Source organism: Acinonyx jubatus, chromosome X, assembly GCF_027475565.1.
Source record: "Acinonyx jubatus isolate Ajub_Pintada_27869175 chromosome X, VMU_Ajub_asm_v1.0, whole genome shotgun sequence".
NCBI lineage: Eukaryota > Metazoa > Chordata > Mammalia > Carnivora > Felidae > Acinonyx > Acinonyx jubatus.
In genome coordinates this window covers 61,555,463-61,563,920 of record NC_069389.1, presented here as the reverse complement: position 1 = coordinate 61,563,920, position 8,458 = coordinate 61,555,463, and the positions used below count along the sequence as shown (strand labels likewise).

At 42.0% G+C, this 8,458-nt stretch overlaps 1 pseudogene; it reads right to left on the bottom strand.

Annotated features, from left to right (window-relative positions):
• Positions 1–2,149: 2,149 nt before the first annotated feature.
• LOC128311615 (chromatin target of PRMT1 protein-like) lies at positions 2,150–8,347 on the bottom strand (annotated as a pseudogene).
• Positions 8,348–8,458: the final 111 nt, after the last annotated feature.

Sequence of the window (8,458 nt, the reverse complement as noted above, 5' to 3'; positions counted from 1 at the left end):
CCCTGTTTTTTTCAGCTTTATTTTCCATAATTTTATCTTCTATTTCACCTATTCTCTCCTCTGCTTCTTCAATCCTCACTGTCACTATATCTAGTTTATTTTGCATCTCAGTTATAGCATTTTTTAATTCATCCTGACTAGTTCTTAGGTCTTTGATCTCTGCAGCAAGGGTTTCTCTGATGTCTTCTATGCTTTTTTCTTTTTTTTTTAATTTATTTTTGAGAGAGAGAGAGAAAGAGCATGAGCGGGGAGGGGCAGAGAGAGAGGGAGACCCGGAATCTGAAGCAGGCTCTGGGCTCTGAGCTGTCAGCACAGAGCCCAACATGGGGCTCAAACCCAGGAACTGTGAGATTATGACCTGAGCTGAAGTTGGATGCTTAACCAACTGAGCCACCCAGCTGCCTCTACGCTTTTTTCAAGTGCAGCTAATGGTCTTATGGCTGTTGTTCTAAATTCTCATTCAGATATATTGCTTATATCTGTTTTGAGCAAATTCCTGGCTGTGATTTCTTCTTTACCTTTCTCTTGGGGAGAATTCCTCCATCTTGTAATTTTGGCTAAGTTTCTGTCTTTTGTGTGTTTTAAAAGTTTTTATGTTTCCTGCACCTGACAGTACTACTGTATTAGAAAGGAGTCATACACTGTCCAGAGCTTGGCACTTCAGGAAGTGTCTCTGGTGAATGTTGTGTGCATTCTACTGTTGCGTGTGGCTTCTCTTTCCCACTGGTCAGTCCTCTAGAGCTCCTCTTTGCTTGCAGTGGTGTAGTGTTTGGACCTTTGACTAGGTGTGATTTGATTTATTTTGTTGATGTAACTCTGGGGAAGAAAAGGGGGAGACTGATACCAATAAAGTAGATAAATAAAGAGAACAAAGGAAACCAAACAGAGAATCAAAAACTATAAATATGATTTCAAAGATAAAAAAAGGAAAAATGGGGGGGGGAGCAGAAGAATAGAATAAAGAAGGAAAAAAAAGTAATAAAAAAGTCTGATCCCCAAAAAAGAGAAAAGGAAATAAAAAATAAATAATAATAAGGAACTATGAGCTTGATTCCAAAAGAAAAAAAGAAGCAGGAGTTAGAAAAAAAGACTTGTCTGTTGGTGCCTAGGTGGTGGTGACTGTGCTGGCCTCATGGAAGAGAGGCCAGCTGTGTTGGCTCCGAGTCAGTCTTGGCCCAGTAAATAAGCAGTTGCCAGGCATGGTGGGGCAGAATTTGTTGCAAGCGGGTCCCACCTCCACTGGGGGCTGCTGTGTTGCACTCTGAAGTCCCACACTGTTGGTGTGGAGGGAGGGGAAAGGAGCCACCCCAATCTCTTATCCCCAGAATGGGGATCTCAACCCCTGCTGTCAAGAAGCCCCCATAGAATAGCAAGGGAAGTCAGCTCGCCCTGCACCAAACTCTCTTGCGGTTTTTCTTTGGCCCACAGCTGGGATTCAAAACCCAAAGTCTTAAAAGGGCCTGGCACTGCATGATCCACTGCCCTCCTCTGGAGTAGAACTTCACCCTGCTGATGAAAGGTCTTTGGCTGGCACCTTCAGGGTCTTTTGTCCTTGGGGAGGCAATAAACCCTCTTCCACAAGTACTCAAGGAAGGGGACTGTTCTGTCTCAGTGCACCCTGAAGATTGCTAAACCACATTATGCACTCTGGGGCCAGCTCCCTCCTCCCCAGGAGTGCACAGATGAGCTCCACTCCAGAAAAAGTTATGCACTTTCAAAACCTCAGAGTCCGAGCTCCAAAAGCTGTTTGCAAAAAAGAAGTGGTACACTCAGTATTTCTCTCTCCCCAGTCCGTGGTCCAGAAAGGTTTTCCTCTTGTGCTAACTCAATGCCACACGATCTCAACCCCTCTCTCTCTTTGTCTCCCTTGCCTCTCCATGGAAAGAGTTCCCTCCCCTCCACAGTGCAGCCATTTTTCTCTCCCCCAATTCACAACCATGCAACTCACACCTGCCAAGCTGTCTCCCTCCAACTGTGGAGATCTGTCACTACATAGATCAATTTCCTGGGTGTTCCAAGTAATCTGACCTCAATACAGCTGTGTTTAAAAGATGAGGAAAGCCCCAGGTCCCCCTATTTCTCTGCCATCCTAACTCCTCCTGGGGAGAGAGAGTCTTAAGCAGGCTCCATGCACGGTATGGAGCCCGACATGGGGCTCCATCTGATGACTGTGAGTTTATGATCTGAGCCGAAATCAAGAGTCAGATGCTTAACTGACTGTGCCACCCAGGCACCCAAGACACTGAGTAATTACATAAGTAGTCTAAGGTCACCCGTCCAATAAAGAACAGAGCTGTGATGGTATATCTGTTCACTTAGGCACCTGAGTGGTTTCTCTTGATCCAAACTAATTCTGCTGGTGGGTTGGGCTAGTGTCTCCTCCTCCTTGAGATCCTGGATCTGTCTTCCTCAAGCCACTGCCAGCTCTTCTGAACACTGCATATGTTCTGAGGCCGATACCTTTGTGAAAAACTTTTTAACTGGGACAATTTAGAAAACCATAAAAAATTTTTAAATGAAATGTCACACCAATTGACACCACTCCTAAAACAGCAAGACATCCTCCACTTCCTTGCTATTCAGAGATGGCTTCTTTACATATTTCTTTCCAGAAACCATTTGTGATCAGTTCTCCCAACTGAGCAGCAAGAAGGACAAGATCAAAGACATACTCTATCTCATCATACAAGTAATTTATGGGATAAATTCATGGTGCCATTAAGTGCTATTTTTGTGAGCAAATATACCATAATGCTGATCTGGACATTCTGATTTACACAAGCTCCTCCAACCAAACACAGCCTAAACCAATGAAATATAATTCTACAAGGAAGTAACATTTACTTTTATGTACTTTATCATCTCCCTACAATTAAAAAATGAATTATATTTTTTTTAGATTATTTTCTTAAATCAATTCACAACTATCTCCCATTTCTTCTGGGTCTGACGTGAAGCCATCCAATTTCCCAGTCAGTGATACTGGAGAAATACCTGGAGGGAGGAGGTAGGGAGGAAGGAGAAACAGATTTAGGATTGATTTGCTTATGGTACTGTGATAACTTCTCCTAGTAACAGGGATGAGCAAAGCAGATGGCCAAGTCTTGACTTCTCTCCCACAAAATTCACAGACAGTGAAGGTGTCACCACATGGTCTTTAAAGAACAGGGTCAAAGTATGGGGCTTGTTGTTGTTTTGAGAATGATTTCTTGTTATAATGAACCAGAAATACAAGATTCCACTGAAAACTGGAACAGTTGACAGAGTATGGTTGAACTTAGTTAAACCTCAAGGGAAATAAAAAGAGGGTCAAACAAAGCCAATGAATGGAGAATCCCAAGATTGGTTTGGGATAAACATAAGGATAACAGCATTTCAGCATGGGTATCTTCTGACCACTCCCATCAGATACCTGCCAACATTCTATCCCCTTCTCTTCTGAAACATCTGGCAAACCAAATGGCTATTTCCTCTCTAGTGTAGGTGTAAGCCATCTCAACAGTAACTCTCTGGACATGATACAAAGCAAGAGGAAAGTTTATACATCTCATTCTAGGGTAGAACATGTACATACCCGAACCAGCACAATCATTACATGGTGTCAATGTACACGGAAGTAGCTTTAATCAAACCAGAGGTACTACCTCATATAACCTGTTATGTGGCCCTGCAGCTATGTCAGTGCTCCCAATTTACTACACTAAAATACCAATGTGGAGAATTCATTTTTGAGCTCCAGATTTTCTAAACATTTCTAAGAGGTTATTAAAGATGACGTAGAACAGAACCGTTTCTCAGAAACCTAGCCATTAAGAAAGAACACTGATCGGCTCCTTCTGGGGCATTTTCATGGGGACACAGAAATGAAGAGAGGAAATGTTAGAACATCAGAGCATATGACAGGTGAAGGCAGGCAGAGATGGGAAGAGGGTGTCCTAGCCAAAAGGACACCACATTCATATTCAAAGAAAAGTCAGAGCAATGAGGGAAAAAAAAACAAACACAAGAAAACCTAAGCCAGAGCAAAAAATGGTTTCATACAACACAGTATCAAAAAAGTAAAAGGAACACACTAAAGGCACAAATTGGAGAAAGTAAGTCCATAGCCTATTGTAGTAAGTCCTTCTATCATCAATCAGGTTTCTTCTCCATCTGTTATCTCAAAGTTACTTACAGATGTGGTGACTTTTGAACAAGAGTCTCTCCCAGGAGGGTGGGCACGTTTCAGTCATTGGTTTTGGGATCTTTTTGTGCCATGTAGGCATCCAACTTGGCATCCAGGTGTCCTTTCATTTTCAACATGTATGTATCCCACTGGTTGTCCAGCTGCTCCCAGGTCAGTACAGGGTGAATGAGGGTACCTCTCCCTGGCCCACAGCCTCCACCTCAGCATTCAAAGCTCCCTCTTCCCCAACTCATCATACCCTGACCTCTATAACCAATTTCACCATGACCCATAGCTCCATGCCCTAGGCCTCCTCTCCCAGGACTTCCATGACCTTGAACACCACATCTTCTTAAACCCATTTGGGGAGCTACAGCTCACCCACCTGGAGCAGGTTTTAACCTCAGAGCGACATCCCCCGCCCTCCCACTAAGCAGGGTTCTGTGGCAAGTCCCCCACATAGTCCTCCTCTGGGTATGCCTCTCTGGATTATGGGCAGGCTTTGTTCTCCAATTCCTCCCCTGGCCAAGGCCCCTATATGTCGACCTAACCATGCCTGGATATTACTTTTATCCAGATGCTGATTTAAGGTCTTCTGCTTAAGTTTTTTAACTTTTTTAATGTTCATTTATTTTTGAGAGAGGAAAGAGAGAGAGAGAGAGAGAGAGAGAGCGAGAGCACATGAGTGGAGGAGGGGCAGAGAGAGAGGGAGACACAGAATCCAAAGCAGGCTCCAGGCTCTGAGCTGTCAGCACAGAGCCCGACAAGGGGCTCAAACTCATGAACTGCAAGATCATGACCTGAGCTGAAGTTGGACGCTTAGCAGACTGAGTCACTCAGGCGCCCCTCTGCTTAAGTTTTAATGCTGCCTGCGCAGAGGGTCTATTCTCCATCTGCTAGGCCAGTCTTCTGTTTTTGGCACTGGCTACCTGCTGTCATTGCTACATTGAAGCCCAAATATTCATTGGCATTGGCCATTTGTTCTTTAGCTTATTAGTAAAACTTCAAGGTTGAACAAAATAGATGTTTAAATAAAAGCTTCAGGAGCACCTGAGTGGCTCAATCAGTTAAGCTCTGACTCTTGGCTTCAGCTCAGGTCCTGACCTCATGGGTTCATGAGTTCGAGCCCCGCATCAGGCTCTGCACTGACGTTGCACAGCCTGCTTGGAATTCTCTCTCTGCCTGTCTCTCTGCCCCTCCCCACTTGCTCTCTCTCTCTCAAAATAAATAAACTTCAAAAAAACATTAAAAAATAAATACAAGCTTTATTTTAAAACATTTATTGGCATTTTCATGGCTTGCTAGACCAGGAGCTCCAGATCATGAACTTTAAGTAAAGTCGTACACTTATTTTTTTTTTTAATATTTTTTTTTGAGAGAGAGCAAGCAGGGGAGGGACACAGAGGGAGACAGAGAATCCCCATGCAGAGCCTAACATAGGGCTCAAACTCATGAACCATGAGAGCATGAACTGAGCTGAAATCAAGAGTTATATGCTTAACCGACTGAGCTACCTAGGCCCCCCTAAAGTGGTACACTTAGGTCAAGGCTGATGTGGGTTAAAGAATCCTTTGCTTCCACAAACTTGCAAGAATCAGAAACTTAGAAATGTAGCTAAATGCAGCACAGTCAAAAGTGATAACAAAGGCTCAGGTAATGACTTTTAGAGAGGTGGAAGGTATGTAAAACACAACATAAGCAGATATGATGGCAACAAAAGAAAATGTAGTTTCAAAGACAGACAAATAAAGCCAAAAATTTGGGGGAACCTGATGGTTCATTTTAAGGGCAAATATAAGGAAGGACTACAGCACCTTCAAAGCCCATGGAAATACTACGCTGGTATAAATTATAGGAGTGTATCATACTTTCTTATGTATTTGTTCACTGAGTAACATGTAAATGTGGAGAATCAGTGTATCATACCCTAAGAGATAAGGAGAAGCACATATGCTTCAGAAAAGGCAAAAATAAACATCAAGTAAATCTTTTAGTGGTCTAACATCAACTTAAAATCATTGGTTAAAGACACTCGATAAACAGAGCTCTTGGAGATAGAAACTGCTTTTAAGTACCTTAACTTTTCTTCTTAGTCTCAAATGATTACATTTCCTGACTCCAAGTGATTACTTCTGAGAAAATCAGATTACTTTAGGGGTGCCTGGGTGGCTCAGTCAGTTGAGTGGCCAACTTCAGCTCAGGTCATGGTCTCATGGTTCGTGAGTTCGAGCCCCGTGTCGGGCTCTGTGCTGACAGCTCAGAGCCTGGAGCCTGCTTTGGATTCTGTCTCCCTCTCTCTGCCCTCACCTGCTTGCACTCTGTCTCTCTCTCTCTCAAAAATGACTAAATGTTATCTAAAACATTTTTAAAAAAGACACCAAGTTTGCTGTAATTTGTTACAGCAACAAGAGGAAACTAACAGTCACCCAGGTGGTAAGTGGCAGAACTGAGATTTTGCAAATAGGTCCTGTGGGCTCCAAATTCAGTGCTCTTCCCATCACAATGGGGATGTGATGTTAAAGAAATGGTGGATGGAAAAGTGTAAGGTAAAAAGCTGCAAGAAGAGCTGAGGAAAGTTGATCCTGGGGTCTATCTAGTTTCCCCAAAACAACCTCTTCCACAAGGCCAGATGTTTTTCAATTAAGTTATTTGGATTAAAAATATTCTTTCCAAATAATTGCAAATACTTCTGGCCATATTTAAAGGTCATTGGCATTTCAGGATGGATGGAGTTAATCTCGGTTTTTCCCCTATTACTTGGTGATAAACACTGCGATGAAGAAATAAAAAGTTTTGATTGGGTGAGGTGAATGAAGCAAGTAATGTTGAAGTAATGACAGCCCTTCAGTTTATCAACAGGTCTGAGAGCGTGGGGCAGGGTGCTAACAATGAAAAGCTGGGGGCCACTTGAGGCCAACAGATACATTATGTGAAAGACTACACAACCTATTTCAAATTTTTCTAGAGAGGAGACTGTAAGGGGGCTCTCAGATTTCTTAAATTGTATGAGATCCTATATATAGCAGCATCTTCACTTAAACTTTGTCCTAGAGTCTTGCCTTTCATCCCTCACTTGTAATTCATCTCCACAAGTAGTGGTCACATCTACGAAGAGGAAGCTATTAAGCAAGTAAGGTTCGCTGTCCTTAGGTAAAATTTGTGACAGATACAGCTCTACCCCTCTTGTCTCTGAATTTTAGGAGGGCCTTTAATGCCTTAACATAAAAAGCATTCCCCAACAGGAAGGTTTTCTGGTATTTTGCTTTGCTTTGTTTTAGTATCTGAAAAGTTTTGAGACCTCACCTCTGATGTTGCTATAACTGCACATCCTTCTTGGAGGTTAGTGTTAAGACACCAATAGAAGAGGAAGGCCAACCAGCTAAGGGGACAGTTCAGAGATTTTAATCTTATGTTTCTATTTCCAATATTATCTCACCAAACTGAATACTCTCAAGATTGGGGGACAGAAATAAAAAGGAGTTTTTCCTTACAATAAGTTTAAAACTCTTTCCTTAACCCACAAAAGTGTTTGGTATGGGAATATATTTTGGGTAGGATCCTCAAACACTGTATAGGGCCACCCAAATGCAAGGAAACCTCTTGCCTCTATTAAGCTCATCTGGGGTAGATGATCTATCAAGAATGTATTAGAGACTACAAAGGAAATGAGGACAATTACATTCCTCTGTTTTTCATCCTCATGAAATGATACAGCAGGTGGAATGGCACTAAAGGAAAACAGACTTTTCTTCCCTCCCTCTCTTAGCAAATGGGTAGTCTTGTCTCCAATTCTGCCCCATCACTGATTAACAGTCAAAAAATTAAGTAAAAACACAGGGTAGTTTGGAACTGCTGGCAGAAGATTGAATGGTTTAACAAAAGAGACACTGACAAAAAGACATTTTTCTACAATACTATAATTACAAATTTGAAGGCACATCCTTGGCAGAAATATGATCAATTACATGCTTATGGAAAAACAAACTACTGAATATCTTGATGACAGATGATTATTGCACAACACTGTCCACTGCTGTTTTGGGTACCAAACAATGTTTAACAATGTTCAGTTAAACATTTAACTGAAAACATAAGGTCGAGATGCCTGGTTTTGGCTACAAAAGGCATCTATTATCAATGCTATTATAGAAGCTCTTTAACTGAAGAACAAGAGTTCATGCTTTTGTGCTTTATCTGGTTATTCATACCAGATAAATTTTCAGAGGGACTACAGAAACAGTCTAAAAACAGCTAATAATTTGGCATGAATCTATATTGTTTATATTTGATTAC